The sequence below is a fragment of the Schistocerca piceifrons genome, chromosome 5 (genome assembly GCF_021461385.2).
Source record: "Schistocerca piceifrons isolate TAMUIC-IGC-003096 chromosome 5, iqSchPice1.1, whole genome shotgun sequence".
Taxonomy (NCBI): Eukaryota; Metazoa; Arthropoda; class Insecta; order Orthoptera; family Acrididae; genus Schistocerca; species Schistocerca piceifrons.
In genome coordinates this window covers 511,468,111-511,492,460 of record NC_060142.1, presented here as the reverse complement: position 1 = coordinate 511,492,460, position 24,350 = coordinate 511,468,111, and the positions used below count along the sequence as shown (strand labels likewise).

The following is a 24,350-nucleotide window of genomic DNA, read 5'->3' as shown; positions in this document are numbered from 1 at the left end:
ACAGTTTTAATTCCGGTTAAAACCTGACAAACTGAGCTTGTGGGTGGGGTATGTAGTGGGACGAAATTAAGCGTCACCCATCCACCAAAGTCAGCCCAGTTTGCAGGTGACTATAAGTTTAATTTAGTTTGTTTATGTGTTTTCTTATTATTTGTAATAAGATGTGAATTATCTAAAAGTTTGTATTTTTTTTTATGTGTTTCATGTACGGAGAGATCGGCGCAACGAACGGGGACAGCATCTTCGTTGCCGCGACCAGAGAGGAAATTGCTGGCCGCTATACGTCGCGGGTCGACAGCCAAGGAGCAACAGAAGATCCTGGAACCGAGTTGTTGCGTCGTGTTTCTAAAAATTAAAAATGAATTTTTATACTCTTTTTGTACAACAATGACATCATAATGAGCTTAATCTTATTGAGATGTTAGTCACTGTCTGTCAACGCTCAAGTTCACATCTGTATGTGTAGGAAGCTAATAAAATAATGTATGCTACTAAAGTTGAAACACGTCTCTTGAAGATTTATTTATGAAGAGTTATGTGAACGGATTAATAATATATCTGACAAGATTATTGATTCAGACAGCGTTGGCCGAAACTTTGAATCTAAAAAGTTTATTTAATGTGTGATTCTGATATCGATTAGGTCAAGATAACGTGTGTCGATATAATTTTCTGAGGAGAAACAAACGAAATTTAAATTCGAAAAAGTTACGAAAACCAATTGGCCCAAGTGATGTAATTCTCTGCATACGACTCAACTGATGTTTTACAGTTTCGTTCAAGAACCATTCTATGACAATTTAAAAAGAATATAAATAATTTTTTGAAGTGAGTGTAACTGACGTGGGTGACGAAGTCTGCACATGGTCATATAACAAACGAAAACCCAAATAATAAGTCGTTACACCGCAAGGAACCCTGACAGCAACGCCACCATGTTGAAAAATGCTTTTCGTGCAGCCACAGGACGTCGTGTTTCGACTCAAACTGTGTGCAATAGGCTGCATAATGTGCAACTTCGCTCCCAACGTCCATGACTAGGTCCATTTTCGCAACTACGACACTATGCAGAGCGGTACAGATGGGCCCAACAATAAGCCGAATGGACCGCTCAGGATTGGCATCACGTTCTCTTCACTGATGAGTGTTGCATATGCCTTCAACCAGACAATCGTCGGAGACGTGTTTGGAGGCAGACCGGCCAGGCTGAACGCTTCAGACACACTGTCCAGCGGGTGTAGTAGGTGGAGGTTCCCTGCTGTTTGAGGGTGGCATTATGTGGGCCGACGTACGCCGCTGGTTGTCATCGAAGGCGCCGTGGCGGCTGTACTGTACGGGAATTCCATCCTTCGACCGATAGTGCAACCATATCGGCAGCCTATTGGCGCAATTCGCGCCCCCATCGTGCACATCTTGTGAATGACTTCCTTCAGGATAGCGACATCACTCGACTATAGTGGCCAGCATGTTCTCCTGACATGAACCCTACCCAGCATGCCTGGGATGGATTGAAAAGAGTTGTTTGTAGACGAAGTGACCCACCAACTACTCTGAAGGATCTACGCCAAATCGCCGTTGAGCAGTGAGACAATCTGGATCAGCAGCGCCTTGATGAACTTGTGGGTAGTATGCCACGACGAATAAGGGCATGCATCCCTGCAAGAGGACGTGCTACTGGGTATCAAAGGTACCGGTGTGTACAGCAATCTGGACCACCACGTCTGAAGGTCTCGCTTATGGTGGTACAACACGCAATGTGTGGTTTTCATGAGCAATAAAAAGGGCGGAAAATGTTTATGTTGATCTCTATTCCAATTTTCTGTGGAGGTTCCGGAACTCTCGGAACCGCGGTGATGGAAAACGTTTTTTGATGTGTGTAGGTATTTCTGTACTATAGCGGCATGTAAAACTTTGTTTTCACCCCGAGCTCAATCGATGCTACAGGAGTTCGCTGAACACTTGCCGTACGAATGTCCAACTCACAAATGTGCTAACACTGATGGCAAAATAGTGCAGTTCTCTGTGACGGGCAGCAAATTATGTGTAAGATTAGAAGTAGAAGGATTGTGTCAAGGATGGAGAAGGAAATTGGCCGCGCCCTTTCGAAGGAACCATTACGGCATTTGCCTGGAGCGATTTAGAGAAATCACGGAGAATCTAAATGTGGATGGCCGGACGCGGGTTTGAACCGTCGTCCCTTCGAATACGTGTCCAGTGTGGTAACAACTGCGCCACCTCGCTCGGTTTATGTCGTTGCTGTTTTTAGACTACAGAGAGTGTGGTTGGCAACTACAGACTCTCAAATTAACGGAATGGAATTAGCCGACTAAATGATTCAAAATCAAGTGAGACACACTTTAATTTATTCAGATGAGTGCCGCAGGTTCGGAAACCTTTAGCAGTGCCTCAAGCCAGGTCACATCGCTTTTAACTCTGCACCATAGAACAGAACTGGTACTCCTCAGCGCTTCCACGCCTCACCTGAGAAGCATTTCGCAAGTTTTGAAAAGCTTCACGCCACGCAAGCAGTCGTAAATAACGGACTCACAAACACGGTAAGGTCGCGCGCGGAGGCGATTTATTTATGGCAAATATATTACAACAGTACAGGCTTCCCTTAAGTTACCAGACACGCAGTACAAATGTACGAGTTCTCTACTCTCCTGTATAAAAGAGTGTTCACACAGCGACACCGCTCTCGTGAATTTATAATTAAACCATCGTTTTTGGTCTGATGAGAAGAAAACATGTGAGTCTATATTTACTGACGCATTTACCGGCTCATACTGCCTACAACCGTGCGTATGGCCGGTACATGTGCAATCTGAAAATTGCCGCAATGTGCAATTTAGCGGATGGTACTTATTACTGCACCATTCACGGGCGATGAGCGGAAGAATTTAGTATTGTAGTGTATTAGATGACAACATAACTGTATTGTCACCATTTCTAAAGACATTGAATGAAGCACTTGAAAAATATTTTTGACTTCCACGCTGATGGTTCTCAGGATTTTCAAAGTAGAGTTTGTCAATAATTCTCCTCAGGCAATATGTCGAGAGCTTTCCTAAACCTAACAGACTTTTTTCCACCAAATTGTGGGTCGATTGTTAAGACACTAGATTGTTTTCATCGGGAGGGGATTGCAAGTTGCAAATCACTGTTCACTTATTTGAATTTAGGTTCTCAGCCTGTGCTGAAATTAGACAGAGAAGTGGAAACAAGCGGAGCGAGGATTTTATAGAAGGTTCTATGCGCCGTTTAAGACAACAGACTGACTTAATTCTCACTGCATGATACTTCCTGGCAGAGTGAAAATTCATTCTGACTTCAGTGGTCAGGTAAGTTTTGTGTAAAGGCCCTGCCTGAAGTTCAAAATCTCCTCAGGTGAATTATAGGATAATTCTGAAAACATGTAAACGATCAGCTTCCTTCCCTGTATCTGCACCTACTTGACTGACGTACATTTGCCATTAGTTTCTAGCATGATATAAAATGCAGATTTGGCAGCGTGTATATGATTATACAATGCAGCGATTTTTTCGTACGCTTGTGCAAATTACAGAAAAACAGGGTATTCATTAACACAATTACTTTGAACCAGTTTTCTTAGCCACTGTATTACCAGAAGTAGTACTCTCTTGTCTTCAACTGATCTGTGAACCGACTTACGCAAACAGTTATAACGGGATGAACGGGAGGCGGGGACATACCTTGCAATCGATGTAGGATCAAACTACGAACCGGGTATTATTACTAGTTGTATCAACATGCAATGGTTGGGTCGCCTTTTTGGTTCATTTGAACCTTTCTGAATTTTAGTGACACTATCTGTCAGCAAATAGGAGCATCGTGCAAGAAAAGTTATAGGGAGGTCGACTTCTGCGCCACTGAATGCTTTATGTGAGAGTAACGTCAATTCTTTAATACCATGCTGCCGCATATCTCTTGGTCCGTTCTGTCCTGATGTCTCTACATTCAGAGTGATAAGTTGAGTTGTGTTTGACTCCATGTTTACTACCCAATAAAACATACAGCGATGTGTCAAAATTGAATTTTTTCTTATCAACTAACTCCTTCAACATGTGCATTCCCTACAACAACCACAACGAATATAGGATGATGTTATCTGGTGTGGTGTCATATTAAAGTCATGTAAGTAATTCAGACTGAATTTTCACTTTGCCAGGAAGTATCATGCAATTAGAATTAATTCTGTCAGTTTGTTGCCTTAAACGGCGCATACAACTTTCTATAAAATGCCCCCTCTGCTTGCTTGCACTTCTCTGTCTAATTTCAACACAAACCACTGTTGCTCAAGCTGCAATATACTTGTCTAGAAGGATCGCCATAAATTACTGTGGTTTTCAAGTGTTCGTAGGATTTTATTTTATTTATTGGCGACAATGTGAATGCAGCGCTGATTTCAGTAACAGATAAGTTGTATGTAAATGCCCTGGCTGAAATTCACTTGAGTCACGTGCCGATAAAAGAAACCGGCTCCGCAACAAGTACCAACCAACAAGTTTTTTTCCCCCCTTTTCAAGGCATATGCTCTAAGCATGTAACGGCAGCGCAGACAAAACCGATTTTGGCGTCGTAAAAAGGTGCCTTTGGTACTGATGACAGTGTATAGGTGATTAATTTATGTACCTGGATCAGCGCTGTACACTAATCACAAGTAACAAATGAAAAGTAACAAATGAACGCACTATAGCAGTTCTCCTACATGAACGAAGTTTTATTCACATTTGATACACGGTGTTGCGCAAGGAATAGTAAATATTTCAGAAGGTAGTTCGTTGTTGTCGTCGTCAGGTCGAAACCTAGTTTGGCGCAGCACTCCATCCTTTGTCGGAAGCTTCACCTTCGCGCAACCACAACAACCTACATCCATTTAAATCTGCTTACCATATCGAAGCCTTGCTCTCCCTTTACAAGTTTTACCCCCCCAGAGTTCCTTCCATTACCAAATTGATAGTTCACTGACTCCTATAAAACTATCCCATAATTTTTCCTCATTTCTGTTCATTACCTCCTTATTTTCATTCGGTCTACCCATCTAATCTTCAGCGTGCTTCCATAGCGCCAAATTTCAGAAGTTTCTGTTCTCTTCTTGTATGAACTGTTTATCCTCCATGTTTCACTACCGTATAAGGCTACATTCCAGACAAATATCCTCATAAAAGATTTCTTAAGCCTTAAATTAGTATCAGAAACGTTTTCTTGCTGTTGACAGACTATTTTATATTCTCTCTACGAACTTCGGACATCGTCAGCTCGTATCTGTCCAAGTAACGAAACTCATCCACTACTTTTAGTGTCTCATTTCCTACTCTAACTCCCTCACCATTATTTGATTTAATTCACGTACATCCCATTACCCTTGTTTTACTTTTGTTGATGCTCATCTTATAACTTTTATTCAAGCCATTATCCATGCCGTTCATCTGCTCTTCCAAGTCCTTTGCCGTCCCTGACAGATTTACAATGTCATCAGCAAACTTCAACGGTTTCATTTCTTCTCCCTGGATTTCAATTCCCTTTCCAAATTTTTCCTTGATTTTTCTTTAAACAGACTGATTAATATCGGTGACAGGCTACAAACCTGTCTCACTCCCTTCTTGACCACTGCTTCCCTTTTATGTCCTTCGGCTCGTAACTGCCGTCTGGTTTCTGTAAAAGCTGTAAGTAACTTTTTGCTCCGTGCATTTTATCCCTGCTACATTTAAAATTGAAAAGAACGTTTTCTAGTAAAATTTGTCAAAAGCTTTTTCCAAGTCATCAATTGTCCTAGAAGGTAGGTTGAACAAAGGCAAACATACTTTTATACCAAGTCGTAGGGTCAATATTGCCTCGTGTCTTCCTTAAATTTCATTGGAGTCCAAACAGATCTCCCCCGAGATAAGCTTCTAGCACTTTTTCCTACTCTTCCGTAACTAATTCTTGTCAATATTTTTCAACGATGCCTTATTAGATTGATGTTTCGGTAATATTCATACCTGTCAGCAGCTACTTTATTTGCAATTGGAATTATTACACTATTCCTGAAGTTTGAGGGTATTGCGTTTACCTCACGTATGTTGCACATCAATTGGAATTTTTCACAGCTGACTCTCCCAAGGATCTCAGTAATTCTGAGGGAATGTCGTCTACACCAGTGGCCTTGCCTCTGACTTAGGGCTTTTAATGCTCTGTCAAATTCTTCTCGCAGTGTAATATCTCTCACCTTATCTTCACCTGTTTCCTCTTCTCGATTATACATTGCCCGACAAAAAAGTGAAGCACCAAGAATGGGAACAGAAGACGAAGGTACGTGATCTTGTTTCACTGATTACAAAACTAAATCAAATTAAATTTACAAGGAACATGGCAGTATAAGGGTTCTTTTTAGTACGATATTGCACCCCCCCCCCCCCCGCCCCTCAACTGGATGCATCCACTGTTTCGGTTGGGAAGAGTGTCATTAAGCTGTTGCATCCTCTTCGGAGGCAAGCTGACTGGTCGTCGGTATCCGTACTGGGACAGACTTGATGTCTGAGTTGGCCCCTCACGTGGCCTATTGTGGAATGGTTTGGGGATCTTGTTGGCTTGGTTGATTGTTGGGTGATTTGGAAGAGAAGACCAAACAGCGAGGTCATCGATTTTTGGACAACATGGTTGTGAAGATGAAGCAGCGATTAGTATAATCAATCAATTATTAAAAAACAGTCTTAATCGCATTTATTATTATTATACCGCCAACCGGTTTCAACCCGACGTTGGGGTAATTTTCTGGGCGTTTACACTGTGAGATTATAGATATCCGTCAGAAAGACTTCATTATACAACAGCTAAAATTACGTAAATTTTAAAATATGTTACCCATTAGTCGACTGCTGGTGGTGTCACTCCTGTCTACATAACGGCAGGAAACTATGCGAGACTAACCCTTGGTATGGGCTTAAATAGCGTGCTGAGATCACGTGAACAGACGGCAATACCCCCAGCGGCGATCAACGGCATTTAATACAGTTTATTATATGTAATTACTAGTCACCTTGGTTTAACATAAATTTAAGTGACAGTAAATAACAGAAAACGGAATCATTCTATTTAAAAAGAGTTACAATTATAGTGTTAATTATAAAATAATAACAAATGTTCCGTAGTCAACTCGTAAAATTCGTCACTGTCACATCTGACTGCTTCACAAAAATGGACACTGTCGATCGTATCTACCAGCCAGATGGAGAGACACAGAGAATTGCAACTAAATGACCAGCCGACGGGGCGCACGTCTAAGGAGTTACATTACCATCAGACCATACACTGTGGGTACTCTACTTTCTCGGTCAGGCAGTGTAGGGTGTCCTTCAGTTTGCTGCCCTTATATAGACCCTCTACATGTTTTCATCTTCCAGCTTTTCATTCTACGCTTAGTCTTGCCTTGCCACATGAGCTGTTGATACTTATACAGCTATTTCCTTTTTCTTCAAGTGTCTATTTAGTTTTCCTATAGGCTGCACCTGTCATTTCCCTGGATAAGCGTACTTATACAGCCGTGGGTTCGTCCTCTAGCCACACCTGCATAAACATTTTTCGCACTTTCTGTGAACCTCATTTATTGACCGCGTGTATTCGCTTTCGCTTTTTTCATTTGCTGCGTTTCTATATTTTCCCCTTTTGTAAATTAAACACAGCTACTCCCGTGCTATCCAGGGATTTGTATTACACCTTGTATTTTATTTTATTTTTTTGCTTGTGTGACCGTCTCCTGCCTTCCTTATCCCATCTCTTGAAGCTACCAATTCGTGTCCTACTGTATTCCTCTTACCCGTTCCTACATCTACTGGGTACTCTGCAAATCACATTTAAGTGCCTGGCAGAGGGTTCATCGAACCACCTTCACGATTCTCTTCTATTCCAATCTCGTATAGCGCGCGGAAAGAATGAACACCTTATCTTTCCGTACGAGCTCTGATTTCCCTTAGTTTATCGTGGTGGTCGTTCCTCCCTATGTAGGTCGACAAAATATTTTCGCATTCGGAGGAGAAAGTTGGTGATTGAAATTTTGTGAGAAGTTCCGTCGCAACGAAAAACGCCTTTCTTTTAATGACGTCCAACCCAAACCCTGTATCATTTCTGTGACACTCTCTCCCATATTTCGCGATAATACAAAACGTGCTCCCTTTCTTTGAACTTTTTCGATGTACTCCGTCAGTCCTATCTGCTAAGGATCCCACACCGAGCAGCAGTATTCTAAAAGAGGACGGACAATCGTATTGTAGTCAGTCTCCTTAGTAGGTCTGTTAAATTTTCTAAGCGTCCTGCCAATATAACGCAGCCTTTGATTTGTCTTTCCCACAACATTTTCTATGTGTTCTTTCCAATTTAAGTTGTTCCTCTTAAGTGTCGCCTAATGTTCCCTCCCAAACTACCTGTTACCTCTGGTTCATTCAAGTTACCCAGATCCCATCTCCATAATCTTCTACCTTTTAGCAATAATTTCAGTTTTGATCTGCAATTTATGCCCCTGGCAACGCTTTTCAGTTTAAAATCCGGTTTCGAAATGTCTGTACTACCATTGTTTACACATTCTGAGAACTTCTAGCTTTTCTCGGTTTCTCCCAGGTATATAAACTTCTTTCATGACACTTAAACCTAATGTCAGCGATGACTAAATTATACTCACTGCAAAATCCTACTAGGCGGCTTCCTCTTTCATTCCTTTCCCCCCAGTAAATGTTCTTCTACTAATTTTCCTGTTCTTCCTTTTCCTATATTCCTGTACATTATTACACTTAGACCGACTCCTGCATTCATTCTGTTTGATTCTGTAGTTATAGACCTGTACTTGACTTGACCAGAAATTCTGCTCTTCTTGTCGTCGCACTTCGCTAATTCTCGCAGTATCTAATTTCAACAAATACACTCTCTTTTTATGTTTTCTAACCCTCCAACCCAATTAAGGGGTTTAGCATTCCACGCTCCGATACGTAGAATGACAGTGTTGTTTTTCGTTATGACGACCTCCTCCTAAGTGGTCCAGCTCGGAGATCCGAATGGGGGACTGTTTTATTTCCAGAATATTTTACCCAAGATGATGCCATCAGCATTAAGCCACACAGTAGAGCCACATGCCTTGGGACTGTAGTTTCCCCCTTGCTTTCAGCCGAAGATATGCTGGTACCGACTAATACGAATAAAACGTTCCGAAACATTACATACAATGTGTGTGTAGTTTTATTAGTTATATAGATACAGTTGCTAGACTTTTAACCGAACACTCACATAAGATGATAATGAAAGACGTACGATTAAGTTCTAAGTTGATTTTCATAAATTCCACTTCAGATTTCAATATATTACTGCATTCTCTTGACATCACCACATGTAACTCCTCTGAGATCGTCGTGGCGTTCTTTTATGAGTCCAGGACGATTCACAATCCGATTAGGTCTTCTCTTGTGTTTACTTTTTCTTTATTGACTTCGCCTTTCAACCAATAACATAGGCAAAACTGTAAAGGGATACTGTCTGGGGGCTTTGATGGCTAAGAAACGTGACCAGTTCTGCCGTTCCATCGTCTGGGCAATATCTTGTTTAGACGTGCCACTCGGCGAGTAGGAGCAGCATGGTTACCCTCGTACTGGAAGAAAATACCCATCGCTGTAGCAAAATACGCCTTCCGGTAATTATGCAAACCCTTTTTCAAGAAAGGCTAGATAAGGAGACCTTGCAAGACAATGTGCCAACACAACTGGCCCAGTCAACTTGATAAGGCATCATACCATACCACTCATTTACAGAGAAGCATTCTTGGAAACTCATCTCCACGAAGTCAGGTGCATTTTCGTCTTTCGTCGAACCATCTATGTGAGTTACGATTGTTACCCATATCGTCAACAGTCAAAATGGCTTCATCATGAAACAGTGTTAATAGAATTAAACGGCAGTTTACAATTAGTTAACGGAAAAGTTCCGCTCATCAACCTTCACTCCTTCTCGAAGGTGATGGAACCAATGTAATTAACAAGTTACAGACTGCGCGTATGTTGGTTCAAATGGCTCTAAGCACTATGAGACTTAACATCTGAGGTCATCAGTCCCCTAGACTTAGAGCTACGTAAAGCTAACTAACCTAAGGACATCACACACATCCATGCCCGAGGCAGGGTTCGAACCTGCGACCGTAGCAGCCTCGTGGTTTCGGACTGAAGCGCCTAGAAACGCTCGGCCACAGCGGCCGGCCAGCGTATATGTCGGCTACGTCAGATTTTTTATGTGCAACATCGACACGTGTAGAAATTATGTTCATGCTTGTTGAAGGACTACGTTGTACCAACTGAATAATGTCTCGTACTTTATCTACACGCTGTTTATTTGTACGTTCAGATGAAATATGAGTGCTGGGCAGTGCAACAGTCCCATGCAATGTAGTGAAAACACGAGTAAACACTCTGGAATCCGGCACTCTGCGGTTAGCAAATCCTCCCTCGTCTCCTGTACAAGCAGCAGCACGGTTTCCATTACAAAACCGTTCACAAATACAACACGAGGAGCTCAGCGTTTGTATGAACGTGCGGCATACTTAAACGATACAGCAGAAATAGCCAACAGATCACTACCACAGTTGACTTTTACTGTTATCTTATTGTCGTAGCGGATGGTTATAATTAAAGTGCAGCTACGCACGGGGGTCTAGTGTAATTAAATGGCAGCAGAATTTGGTAGATATTCTAACGCATTGACGAGGAGCCAGTTTAAGTTGAAGAAAATAAGAATTATTCCGATTTGGCCACCAGGTGCAAATCTGGCGCTGTAGACGGTTTGCATGGTTGTATGACATCCATGCAGTCATTTGACAAGCCATAATGTGAGTGAACAGTGTGGCTATCGAAAAGAGAGACCGCGAGCTGCTAGTGATACTATTTTTTGTGAACGGCAGCAATTACAGTGCTACAATGAGAGAGTGTCGTCGACGGAGTGGCCTGATGAGAATTCGTATCCAGGCGGAAGTTGTGGGCGAGGTTTGCTGTTGCTATGACTGACGATGCAGCACGTGCGCCGTATGGTGCTAGTGCTCATGGAGTGCTACAAGGATTGTCAATCTCATGACGAAAAGTGCGGTAAAGTTTTGCAATGTACTTTACACCAGTACCCGTACAAGATCCAGACGGTGCAGCAACTGGAACCTCATGATACGCAGCAACGTTCTGAACTGGCTCTTCGGCCATCTTAAAACCTAGAAAATATTTTTAAGGTTGCGTTGGCCCCATAGCATCATTTCCATAAGCTTGCTTCAAACGTGCGGAGTGGGGACTTTTCATGAACACAGTTACTATTTTTCACTCAGCATCAACTCAGAAATTAAACAACTTATCAATGAGTTTACTTGTAATGTGAGGGAGTCTGTACTGCATACTGATGAATTATATGTTTGTGTGTACATGAATCAGGTTGCCTGCTTTATTGAACATTATTATTTTGGCCGGAGCGGTCGGCTGCACACAATACACCCGCACTAATATTATAAATGCGAAAGTAGCTCTGTTACTTTTCACCGCTAAATCTGTGAACTGATTTTGATGAAATTTAGTATGGAGAAGAATACAGCCCACTTTAGAGAGTCAAAAGTAAATTAAATTTAAAAAAAGAAGAAATCACCCCTACGAAGTTGAAGTAGGGAATGTAAACATATTATTCACATCTGCCACCATAAACCATTTAAAAATTATATAATGTGTAAATTATACAACAAATTAAATAATACACTGCCTCAGCAGTAATTTTCGCTGTAAGAACTACAAATAAATGATTTTATTTATTCGTCAGTTTACGACTATTTAATAATTTAGAAAATCCGTATTTTATTTTAGTACCCAACTTAATTCCTTGCAAAAGGTATCCATTTTGTAGAAGAAGTTAAAACACAACTAGCTCTTTATACTCATGAATTAATAAGTCCTATCGACATGGGATGTCAAACTGATTCCATATTTTTAGATTTCCAGAAGGCTTTCGACACCGTTCCTCACAAGCGTCTTCTAACCAAACTGCGTGCCTACGGAGTATCGCCTCAGTTGTGCGACTGGATTCGTGATTTCCTGTCAGAAAGGTCACAGTTCGTAGTAATAGACGGAAGATCATCGAGTAAAACAGAAGTAATATCTGGAGTTCCCCAAGGAAGTGCTATAGGCCCTCTACTGTTCCTGATCTATATTAACGACATAGGAGACAATCTGAGTAGCCTTCTTAGATTGTTTGCAGACGATGCTGTCATTTACCAGCTTGTAAAGTCATCAGATGATCAAAACGACTTGCAAAATGATTTAGCTAAGATATCTCTATGGTGCGAAAAGTGGTAATTGACCCTGAATAAAGAAAATGTGAAGTTATTTACATGAGTATTAAAAGAAATCAGCTAAATTTCGATTACGCGATATTTCACAAAAATATGAAGGCTGTAAATTCAATTAAATTCTTAGGGATTACAATTATAAATAACCTAAATTGGAACGATCACATTGATAATATTGTGGGTAGAGCAAACCAAAGACTGCGATTCATTGGCAGAACACTTAGAAGGTGCAACAGATCTACTAAAGAGATGCTTACACCACGCTTGTCCGCCCTATTCTGGAGTATTGCTGTGCGGTGTAGGATCCGCATCAGGTGGCACTGATGGATGACATTGAAAAAGTAGTGGGAAGGGCAGCTCGTTTTGTATTATCGAGAAATAGGGGAGTAGTGTCACAGACATGATACGTGAATTGGAGTGGCAATCATTAAAACAAAGGCGTTTTTCGTTCCGACGGGATCTTCTCATGAAATTTCAACCACCAGTTTTCTCCTCCGATTGCGAAAACATTCTGTTGGCACCCACCTACATAGGGAGAAATGATCATCACGATAAAATAAGAGAAATAAGGACTCGCACAGAAAAATTTAGGTGCTCGTTTTTCCCGCGTGCCGATCGAGAGTGGAACGGTAGAGAGACAGCTTGAAGATGGTTCATTGAACCCTCTGCCAGACACTTTCTTGTGAATAGCAGACTAATCACGTAGATGTAGATAACAGTTTTTTGTAATTTTCTGTTATGTTTTTAACTTAGTTTTGATAATACAGAAACATATTAACCAGATGATTAACAATTTATTGTGTTTGTGTTCGTGATCCATTTCGCTCTGAATATTTTTACTGGTTTCTCGGAAGTAATCGCTAACAAGTAAGCAATGTTTTGTTCGTATAATTTTACAAATATCCCACTAAATTTAGTAGTTGTTCAGCATCTAGTTGTTTCTAATAGCTTTTCAATCTTTTCAGTTTTCAGAAGAACCTTTCCACATTTTTCTGACATGGGTAGTTGCATTTCATTTCCCACTAACAACTGGTTTTGGGATGACCTCAAATAAAGCCCAAGGGTGAACACTCGAAACCGCCAGTGTGCATTTAGAAAAAAACGTATTTTTCTGATGGAGTGCTCTATGTGGTGTGCTTACGTGTACCCAACCCGTAAAATATTTACGTCTTTGCAAAAGAAAGCAAGACCAAAAACAAAGTTCGTACAACTGTGTTGAGACCGTGCAATAAATAACTGATGAGAATGAATTTTTTGAACTAAGATGCGAAAAATTGTAAAGCAATAGAAAAATGTCAATTATATTTTTTTTTTTTTTTTTTTTTGGTCATCAGTCTACTGACTGGTTTGATGCGACCCGCCACGAATTCCTTTCCTGTGCTAACCTCTTCATCTCAGAGTAGCTCTTGCAACCTACGTCCTCAATTATTTGCTTGACGTATTCCAATCTCTGTCTTCCTCTACAGATTTTGCCCTCTACAGCTCCCTCTAGTACCATGGAAGTCATTCCCTCATGTCTTAGCAGATGTCCTATCATCCTGTCCCTTCTCCTTATCAGTGTTTTCCACATATTCCTTTCCTCTCCGATTCTGCATAGAACCTCCTCATTCCTTACCTTATCAGTCCACCTAATTTTCAACATTCGTCTACAGCACCACATCTCAAATGCTTCGATTCTCTTCTGTTCCGGTTTTCCCACAGTCCATGTTTCACTACCATACAATGCTGTACTCCAGACGTACATCCTCAGAAACTTCTTCCTCAAATTAAGGCCGGTAATTGATATCAGTAGACTTCTCTTGGCCAGAAATGCCTTTTTTGCCATAGCGAGTCTGCTTTTGGTGTCCTCCTTGCTCCGTCCCTCATTGGTTATTTTACTGCCTAGGTAGCAGAATTCCTTAACTTCATTGACTTCGTGACCATCAATCCTGATGTTAAGTTTCTCGCTGTTCTCATTTCTACTACTTCTCATTGCCTTCGTCTTTCTCCGATTTACTCTCAAACCATACCGTGTACTCATTAGACTGTTCATTCTGTTCAGCAGATCATTTAATTCTTCTGCACTTTCACTCAGGATAGCAATGTCATCAGCGAATCGTATCATTGATATCCTTTCACCTTGTATTTTAATTCCTCTCCTGAACCTTTCTTTTATTTCCATCATTGCTTCCTAGATGTACAGATTGAAGAGTAGGGGCGAAAGGCTACAGCCTTGTCTTACACCCTTCTTAATACGAGCACTTCGTTCTTGATCGTCCACTCTTATTATTCCCTCTTGGTTGTTGTACATATTGTGTATGACCCGTCTCTCCCTATAGCTTACCCCTACTTTTTTCAGAATCTCGAACAGCTTGCACCATTTTATATTGTCGAACGCTTTTTCCAGGTCAACAAATCCTATGAAAGTGTCTTGATTTTTCTTTAGCCTTGCTTCCATAATTAGCCGTAACGTCAGAATTGGCTCTCTCGTCCCTTTACTTTTCCTAAAGCCAAACTGATCGTCACCTAGCGCATTCTCAATTTTCTTTTCCATTCTTCTTGTAAGCAGCTTCGATGCATGAGCTGTTAAGCTGATTGTGCGAGAATTCTCGTACTTGTCAGCTCTTGCCGTCTTCGGAATTGTGTGGATGATGCTTTTCTGAAAGTCAGATGGTATGTCGCCAGACTCATATATTCTACACACCAACGTGAATAGTCGTTTTGTTGCCACTTCCCCCAATGATTTTAGAAATTCTGACGGAATGTTATCTATCCCTTCTGCCTTATTCGACCGTAAGTCCTCCAAAGCTCTTTTAAATTCCGATTCTAATACTGGATCCCCTATCTCTTCTAAATCGACTTCTCTTTCTTCTTCTATCACATCAGACAAATCTTCACCCTCATAGAAGCTTTCAATGTATTCTTTCCACCTATCTGCTCTCTCCTCTGCATTTAACAGTGAAATTCCCGTTGCACTCTTAATGCTACCACCGTTGCTTTTAATGTCACCAAAGGTTGTTTTGACTTTCCTGTATGCTGAGTCTGTCCTTCTGACAATCATATCTTTTTCGATGTCTTCACATTTTTCCTGCAGCCATTTCGTCTTAGCTTCCCTGCACTTCCTATTTATTTCATTCCTCAGCGACTTGTATTTCTGTATTCCTGATTTTCCCGGAACATGTTTGTACTTCCTCCTCTCATCAATCAACCGAAGTATTTCTTCTGTTACCCATGGTTTCTTCGCAGCTACCTTCTTTGTACCTATGTTTTCCTTCCCAATTTCTGTGATGGCCCTTTTTAGAGACGTCCATTCCTCTTCAACTGTACTGCCTACTGCGCTATTCCTTATTGCTGTATCTATAGCGTTAGAGAACTTCAAACGTATCTCGTCATTCCTTAGTACTTCCGTAGAACTCAATTAGTCTTTCACCTGTTTCATTCCTTGTCCCAATCCCATATTCTCCTGTAACCTTTTCTTCTACTCCTTCCCCTACAACTGCATTCCAGTCGCCCATGACTATTAGATTTTCGTCCCCCTTTACATACTGCATTACCCTTTCAATATCCTCATACACTTTCTCTATCTTTTCATCTTCAGCTTGCGACGTCGGCATGTATACCTGAACTATCGTTGTCGGTGTTGGTCTGCTGTCGATTCTCATTAGAGCAACCCGGTCACTGAACTGTTCACAGTAACACACCCTCTGCCCTACCTTCCTATTCATAACGAATCCTACACCTGTTATACAATTTTCTGCTGCTGTTGATATTACCCGATACTCATCTGACCAGAAATCCTCGTCTTCCTTCCACTTCACTTCACTTCACTGACCCCAACTATATCTAGATTGAGCCTTTGCATTTCCTTTTTCAGATTTTCTAGTTTCCCTACCACGTTCAAGCTTCTGACATTCCACGCCCCGACTCGTGGAACGTTATCCTTTCGTTGATTATTCAATCTTTTTCTCATGGTAACCTCCCCCTTGACAGTCCCCTCCGGGAGATCCGAATGGGGGACTATTCCAGAATCTTTTGCCAATGGAGAAATCATCATTATACTTCTTCAACTACAGGCCACATGTCCTGTGGATACACGTTACGTGTCTTTAATGCAGTGGTTTCCATTGCCTTCTGCATCCTCATGTCGTTGATCATTGCTGATTCTTCCGCCTTTAGGGGCAATTTCCCACCCCTAGGACAAGAGAGTGCCCTGAACCTCTATCCGCTCCTCCGCCCTCTTTGACAAGGCCGTTGGCAGAATGAGGCTGACTTCTTATACCGGAAGTCTTCGGCCGCCAATGCTGATTATTTATCAAAATTTTGGCAGTGGCGGGGATCGAACCCGGGATTATGAATCAAAGACGCTACCCCTAGACCACGGGTCCTTCTATAGAATGAAAATTCTCCTATCATACCACAAAAAAGGCGAATATGTCTTCCACACAGTTAAGGGTGTAAAAGAAGAAAACTAGTTTTTCGGCTTAATTGGCAGCTTCAAAGATATTTAAATCAAAACCTCTTGATCTATCCCCGCTTTTTTACTTGTTAGTAGTAGCACCCATGTGATACAACGTATCGTGTCAAGCAGATTAATATGATACAGGGGTGTCATGCAGTATAACATGACACCAGCCATCCTGTCATCGAACGTGGTATTTGTCATGTCAGGCAATATGACAAACGTATCATTAAAGTTTAGGAAGGATGCATCCCAACTCTGGGATACTTCCCTTTACAGAGGCACCCCCTCTCTCGGATAGGATACTTCCTATTGTAGATGCAGCCCACTGTCTAGAAGCACACAAATTTGTGTCTGCTTGTTCTTACACCCCTCGCCATACATATAACAGGGGGTGAGTTTCGGGGAGAAATGATCCCCTCGGGGAAAAGACCGATTTCCCCCGCTCATAAGTCAAAAATTGTTTTAGCCTCCACCTTGTTTTAGCCGACAACCCTTGGAACAAATCCGCCCGCAGACATTTTATTCCTCCAGAATATATATATATATATATATATATATATATATATATATATATATATATATATATATATATTAGCTATTATACGTATACTGTTCAGCAGTAAGATATTATATGTTGCTAGCGAATCTTCTAGATTTTTGGCACAGGATCAGGGTCTTTATCCCATAAAATGGAAGATGCAGGTGTGCCAACACCTTGCAGCTAAGAGAGCTCACTGCGCTGGGGAAGTAGAGCTACCACGTAAAAAAGTGCGAATATGTCAAGATGCACTGATTTAAATGTCTTGTAAGTCGCCAGATAACTCGAAAATTAGTTCCCTTCTTTTACATCTCGAACTATGCCCAAGACATATTCGCCTTTTTTATGTTACGAAAGGAGTATTTTGCACTCTGGTTCCCAATTTTACTCTACCGTAATTCTGACATTAGACCGCCATAGCTTGGTAACCGATGTAGACTTCGGTTGACTATTGCGACGACTGGTTCGATACAGGTTTTATTTTGCTGTCTTTCGAACAATGTTGCTTATATCGTGGAAATGGATAAGGCTTTCACAAAACAACAGGACGGCCATAAATTACATGTTTGTCTACATTCTTACAATATTTGAACCGATTCACACAAGTGGTGCGCTTCAGAAACCTCAAAGGAAAAGTGCTTTATGTACGCAAAACCCAAAGGAAACAAGATTTTTTTAAATGGTTGGAATTTGTCTTGTTAGACCAACGACCCTTACACCGGAGGAACAAAAATTGAACCATCTGTCTCGCTCCAGTCCGGAGTTATCTACGGGTGAATTTTTTTTGCATGTAAAATCAGCACGGTGCACATACAAGTGACGCCATTAGCTGAGCATAAATTTCAGTCCAAATAAAATCTTTTGCAAAAGGAATTAACCTATTCGCACAATTTGCCTGGGTGCCAGCTCCGATTCGTCGTTTAAATCGAACCTAGTTTAATATACTGTAACATAGCTACACTAAGACAGATGTTTGAATGGCTATACAAGTGGTCGCTGGTCCGGGCTAAAACAGACATTTTTACCTGAAGTTCCTAGTTCAAGTAGGAAGCGAACACAGAGACACCCCCCCCCCCCCCCATCCCACTCCCCGTGAGCGCTATTCTGCGCTTGGCCTTTTCGTACATACTCGCGATTCCGCACTGTAACAATATATATTTACACATGCAACACACACATACGAGCAGCACTATATACAGAGATATTTACGAATTATTAGCTTGCTTACTCTGCATCACTCACACTCGTGAAACTACTGATATGCGAGCGCAGCCGCTAGTAACAATTTGTAATACTGTGTGCCGTGGTAGGCGTTCAAAATTTTGCTTTACACTGCTCAGTACTTACGTATAATTTATTATTGTTCCCTCATACGAATTTTGTTGATTTGTAGAAAAAAAATGGTTCAAATGGGTCTGAGGACTGTGGGACTTAACATCTGAGGTCATCAGTCCTCCAGAACTTAGAACCACTTAAACCTTACTAACCTAAGGACATCACACACATCCATACACGAGGCGGTCGCGCAATTCCAGACTGAAGCGCCTAGAACCGCTCCGCCACACCGGCCGGCGGATTTGTAGATTTTCTGAAGATGTTGACGGTTTATGTGCTGATTTTTCTTTTCTAATTTCTAGGTCTAGAAAAGTAATTTTGTTGCTCCCTTCATGTTTGACTGTGAATATGGTGCTGGAATGCATTTGGCTGAATTGGAATGTGCATATTTCTTATTTCGTTCCATCAATTAGAACAAGAGTGCTGTCAACATACCTGCGGTAATATAGTTCCATGATGCGTGTTTATAGAACTTTAGGAGAGAAAATTTTTTTCTAGCAAGCTGCAAGACAGCTCCCCATTGCAAGACCTTTGTCTTGTCTGTAATAATGGTATCCCACAGTAAAGGCTCGTTAACGTTTACACAGTATACTGTCCAGTCATTTGTAAACGCTTAGTCCTTAAACGCCGACATTCTGAGGATTTTTTGAAGCCTTCCTGAAGTTCTACGAAATGTCGCTAGCGCGAGGGAAGGAGGACAGCCATTATCTGAGAGATAAAAGGATTGCACCACTCGCGCGAGACTGCTGGTTTAAGACACCTCTACGGTACGTCAGCCTCCTGTGTTGTAACTCCTGGATGGAAAATATGTTGGCAGTAATCTAGCCAGCGAAGACATGAGACTTGTCTACCATTCTGACAGGCGTTGACTCATGCTCGAACTGGCAAAAAACCACACTCTATGTATTGGTTAGACAGCACTTGGAGACAGAGAATTATATCTCGGGAGCGAGGTATTACGCTCTGTTTTCATGCTACAATTCGTGTCATTGTCAACGAAGTAGAGCCAATTCTGGATCCAGTGCCACTTCCTAAGTGCTATGGAGTGTCATACTGTCCGCCGTATAACGTGGTGGAAGTGCTTCACCGTTATACTTGCTCGTATATCCTTCGATTCCGATGCAGGAAGGTGAGAGAGAAAAATGTACTACAATAATGTAATCGAGTGTCGTCTGTCTCGTATGTCCGCAGAACAAACACGATTCAGTTACATTAATATAATCTAGCGCGACGGCTCTGTGACATATGTTTCGGTGCGGTTGTAGAAATATCGTTCGTACCACTACGGGAATCAAGAATTTGCAAGTAGTAGGTGCAATGGACGAGGCACGCCGCAGTGAGACGTGCGATGAGAATTTGGGTCTGGCGCGAGGCGTGTCCAGATGGCCTAGACCAGGGATTCCCAAGGTCTAAAAATCGACCGCTATTAAATTAACACAAGTTCTTATTTAAAACTTTCAAGATAGGTAGGCACTGTATTGTTTATGTTGTGTTACGTGTACTAAGAACGAAAAATAACACTCTGTAGCAGGTGTTTTAAGTTAGCGGACCATTATGAATAAGGGGGTTGATCTTAAAAGTAGGTAATTTGGCCATGGGGGTCTGAGGTAACAGTTCAATTTGGAAAAGGGGTCACTCGTCCAAAATAGTTTGGGGATCCCTGGCCTAGACGGTTATGGTAACCGATCGTTCTAGAGAAGCGGAGCATCTGGTTTAGAGTGCCGGTCCGGTACAAATTTTCAACTTTCGCCATTCCAATACCGCAGTGCCCTGTACTGCTGCAAGTCATGATTTCCTACCTACCCCTTTCGCTGTCGCTCCCTTTCCCCAATTTTAGAAAATTTACTAAAATTGATCTTGAACAGCGGGTTTGTTTACGTAGTTTCTTAGTTTTAGATTAATTCTCGCGAAAAAAAAAATCTCGGGAACGAGCCGCTTCTAACAACGCTTTTTACTGACATAAAGCACCGTTACCTGCTTCGCACCAGCTGATTCATTACCGGACAGTAGTTCAGTTTTTTTATTGTCATTTAAATTATGCTGCACACAAGATGTCAGCCGTTTCCGACTGCGGTAGTCCTGACGCACCAATATCACAAAAAAAAACTTTCGACACAAGAAGAAACAACCAACGTTTTGTGTTTAAATGACAAACATGAACTCGACCAGCCGTCTGTCTGATACGTTTACACCGAAAGTTTCGATGTATTCCACTTGAAAATGGCTGAAGGTCGAAGCTGCAGTTGTGGATTCCATGAATAAATAATTTTAATAGTTAAACGTGACAATGATGTCTATTAAGAACCATATGCCTGTCCGAAACCCTAGCAACACTATATTTTTAATAAATCTCTTAACAGTGGCTACTTGATGGCTTTACAGCCTTTATGAATATTAACTTGTATCTTTACGCAGTCAATGTCTGATTATGTCAGTTTTCAACAAAAAAGCGTCGGTGCTCTCTATCTATATCTCAGTAACACAATAAAAAATATTTAAAACTCAGAAACAGACACAAGTTACATTATTCAGTATTAGTACAGTAACTCGTTTTTATGGTTCCTACAGCGGATTTCCTTCGGTACCCGAGACAAATACTTTACTGGCAGCGAGCACGAAGTGCTATAAACCACCAGTATTTACAGCACCAAACGAATATCTGCTGCTCCCTCGCGATGAAGTGTAGACAGCGCGGTGCAACACATGACTTAGTTACAGCTGGAAATATGATTTTCCCTGTGTGTGTTACTATTTTTGTCTATGTATAACCTTGAACGAAATATCGTGGCAGATACGAGATTGCTGTAGCTGTCGGACACATAAATTATCACTTTAAACTTTGGAACGACGGTTTGTGGCCCCCTTGGGCAGCGAAAGAAACATCACTTCAACAGCCTTCGTTGGTGACTGTACTGTGATCACTTAACATATTAAGTAAGAAATAAAAGACAACAATATCTTTAGATCACACAAAGCTTCACGAGCGGTTGTCTGTCTAGTGATTCATCCGGTTTGTATGGTCGTGGTCCATGAAAAATTCTTGGTCAGTCGGGAAGACTCAATGAAACCAACACCATCTCTGAAGATGTCCCACGCAGTTTCTGCACGAAATATCAGAAACAAAAAAGATTCCTGAACCACAATTAATAAACCGGAAGATTCACCAGCAACTAATACCTCCCCAAACACACTAGAAGCGCCAGCTTACATCAGATGTTTACAGGCAGTTAAAGCTATACTAGCACACGTCCCGAAGATGTGGTGGTGACAATATCAGAACCGATTTGGTAACGGGAACATCTCTCCACCGACCCCCTACCGCAGAACCGTCAACTATGTGGACTGTGGAATACAGTCAGAACTCTAATATAGCACACATCCACTGTGCAAACGAAATTTAGGAGCAGATGAGTCAAGAAGAGAATACCAACAGACATACTGACGTCAAGACATGGACGCCTATTAAACAGAATGCGTTGCTAGTGTCTTCTTAAATCATCTGCTTGCTAGCAATATGGAATTCGAATAGATCGATATTCCCTCGGGCGATTCACCCATAACTACGGACACCTGAGGATGGTGTTCACTCCAAAATCAGAAACATATCGTAAATATCAACATGATAAAGACAGCTGTGAAATGCACTACCTGATACAAAAAAGTGAAGCACCCAAAAGAGGAAGAGGGAGCGAAATGAAACATCAGCGTTTGAAAAGGTATGTGACGTTATTTCAATGACTACAGAACAGCGCCGAATTTAGAAAGAACTTGGCAGTATGAACCCACTTTTCAGTATGACGCCGGACCCCTATGGCATGGATACGTACGTCCGCTGATTCGATTGGGGAGGGTGTCAAAGCCGTTGTACCGTCTCCTTAGGCAAGCTGGCCAACAACTGCTGTAACTGGGGCTTGATATTCTGTACTTTGGCACTGGGACAGAGTCCACATCCGAGCTGGCCTCACACGTTCTATTGGGAACAGATCTGTCGATTTTGTTGGCCACGAGAGCACCTCAGCATCACTCACTTCCTACAGACATGTGACATGTTTGGAGGTGCATTATTTTGTTGAAATATGGCACCAGGAAGGATACGTTGCATGAGTGGTAACAAATGAGAGACGCAGGTTGCCCGTGACGTACCACTGTAGCGTCAGAAGAAGAAGAAGAAAAAACAAAAGCAAAAAATGGGTCAAATGGCTCTGAGCACTATGGGCCTTAACTTCTGAGGTCATCAGTCCCCTAGAACTTAGGACTACTTACTTAACCCTAACTAACCTAAGGATACCCCACACACCCATGTCCGAGGCAGGATCCGAACCTGCGACCGCGGTTCCAGACTGTAGCGCCTTGAACCGCTCGGCCACTCCGGCCGGCTCCACATTGGTTTGTGCGGTTACTTCCCGGAGTGGTGCTTGTCTGTTAACACTGACAACTCTACGCGAACGCCACTACTTTCGGTTCTTAGGTGAAGGCTGTCGGCCACTGCACTGCCCATGATGAGAGGTAATACCTAAAATCTGGTACCCTCGGCACATTCTTAACACTCTAATATTGAATTCTCTAATCATTTCCGAAATGGAATGTCCCATGCGGCTAGCTGCAACTACCTTTCCGCATTTAGAGTGTGTTAATTCGCGTCATGCGGCCATAATCACGTCGGAAACCTTTTCATATGAATCACTGGAGTACAAATGCACAGCCCTGTTATACCTCGTGTTTGCTATACTACCGCTATCTGTTCGTGTACTATCCCACGACTTTTGTCACCTCAGAGTGCAGCGCAGCGCGAGCTTGCAGTTTGGTACAGACACAGGAAGTACTCACGCGCTGACACCGGGACGTGGTAGCGCGGCAGTGCCAGGCAGCGAACTAGAGGCGCCTTGAGACCTGCGCCGGGCGCGCAATCGCCTACCGGCCGGTTCCTGGGGCCACGTGACGCCTTATCGGCCGCGACAGGCACCTGTTGCTGCGGGGGCGGCTGCGGCAGACGCAGTCAGCAACCTCTGTGGAGAACGAAACTTGCAAACACCGAGCAGCTGCCACTGTAGTCGCCAACTGTTTACCGCCCGAGGGACGGAAGTCGCCCTGCGATGTTGTTGGGGTACGACCCATCAGTGTTCCACACAGGTACCAGTTCATCTGTTCGGTGTACCTACACTTCTATATGCACAGAGGGGCGCGCGGGCACACACGCCACAATACACTTCAGCAGGAGATTCTGGGTTCGAGTCCCGGTCGGGGCACACATTTTCTGACTACTGTACGCAGCTAAGGGTATTCATTTCATTGTAATTTCGTTCTAACGAGCTGCATGGTCACCGATGCTATCTTGTAAGTTGGCAAGAACTATGCCCTTTACATGACGTCATTAAAGATCACCTAACTCACGTTGAGCGAACAGTAGGGCTGAACAAAAATGACTGACAAGGCACAATGCATCTTGTAGAGGGTATAGTATGGACGTATTGGAATAATTAATGTCGCGTGATGGTTTTAAAGTAATTCACACGACATGAAAACTTTGTGGAAGTGCGTCGATTTACTGGAGGCTAGTTTATCCCAGGGAAGTGTTCAAGAGTTGACCGAGGCCGGCTGGGAGCGGCGAAGGGAAGCGACAATAAGCAGCTTAGGGCGGCTCAAGCTCTGAGAAAGCGGTAACGCGGCGCGGCCTCCATCCGCGTGTTCGTTAC

At 42.2% G+C, this 24,350-nt stretch overlaps 1 protein-coding gene across 3 annotated transcripts in view; it reads right to left on the bottom strand.

The window, feature by feature from the left end:
- The window catches only part of LOC124798206 (V-type proton ATPase 116 kDa subunit a 1), a 660,233-nt gene that overhangs the window by 263,763 nt on the left and 372,120 nt on the right, over positions 1–24,350 (bottom strand). The window contains exon 1 of one of the 3 annotated variants that reach the window (XM_047261509.1): positions 23,485–23,622. The exons of the other annotated variants lie outside the window; for them this stretch is intronic. The gene's annotated coding sequence lies outside the window, so the exon portion shown is untranslated. Of the gene's footprint in view, positions 1–23,484; positions 23,623–24,350 lie in introns of those variants that run through there. 3 annotated transcript variants of the gene reach the window in all.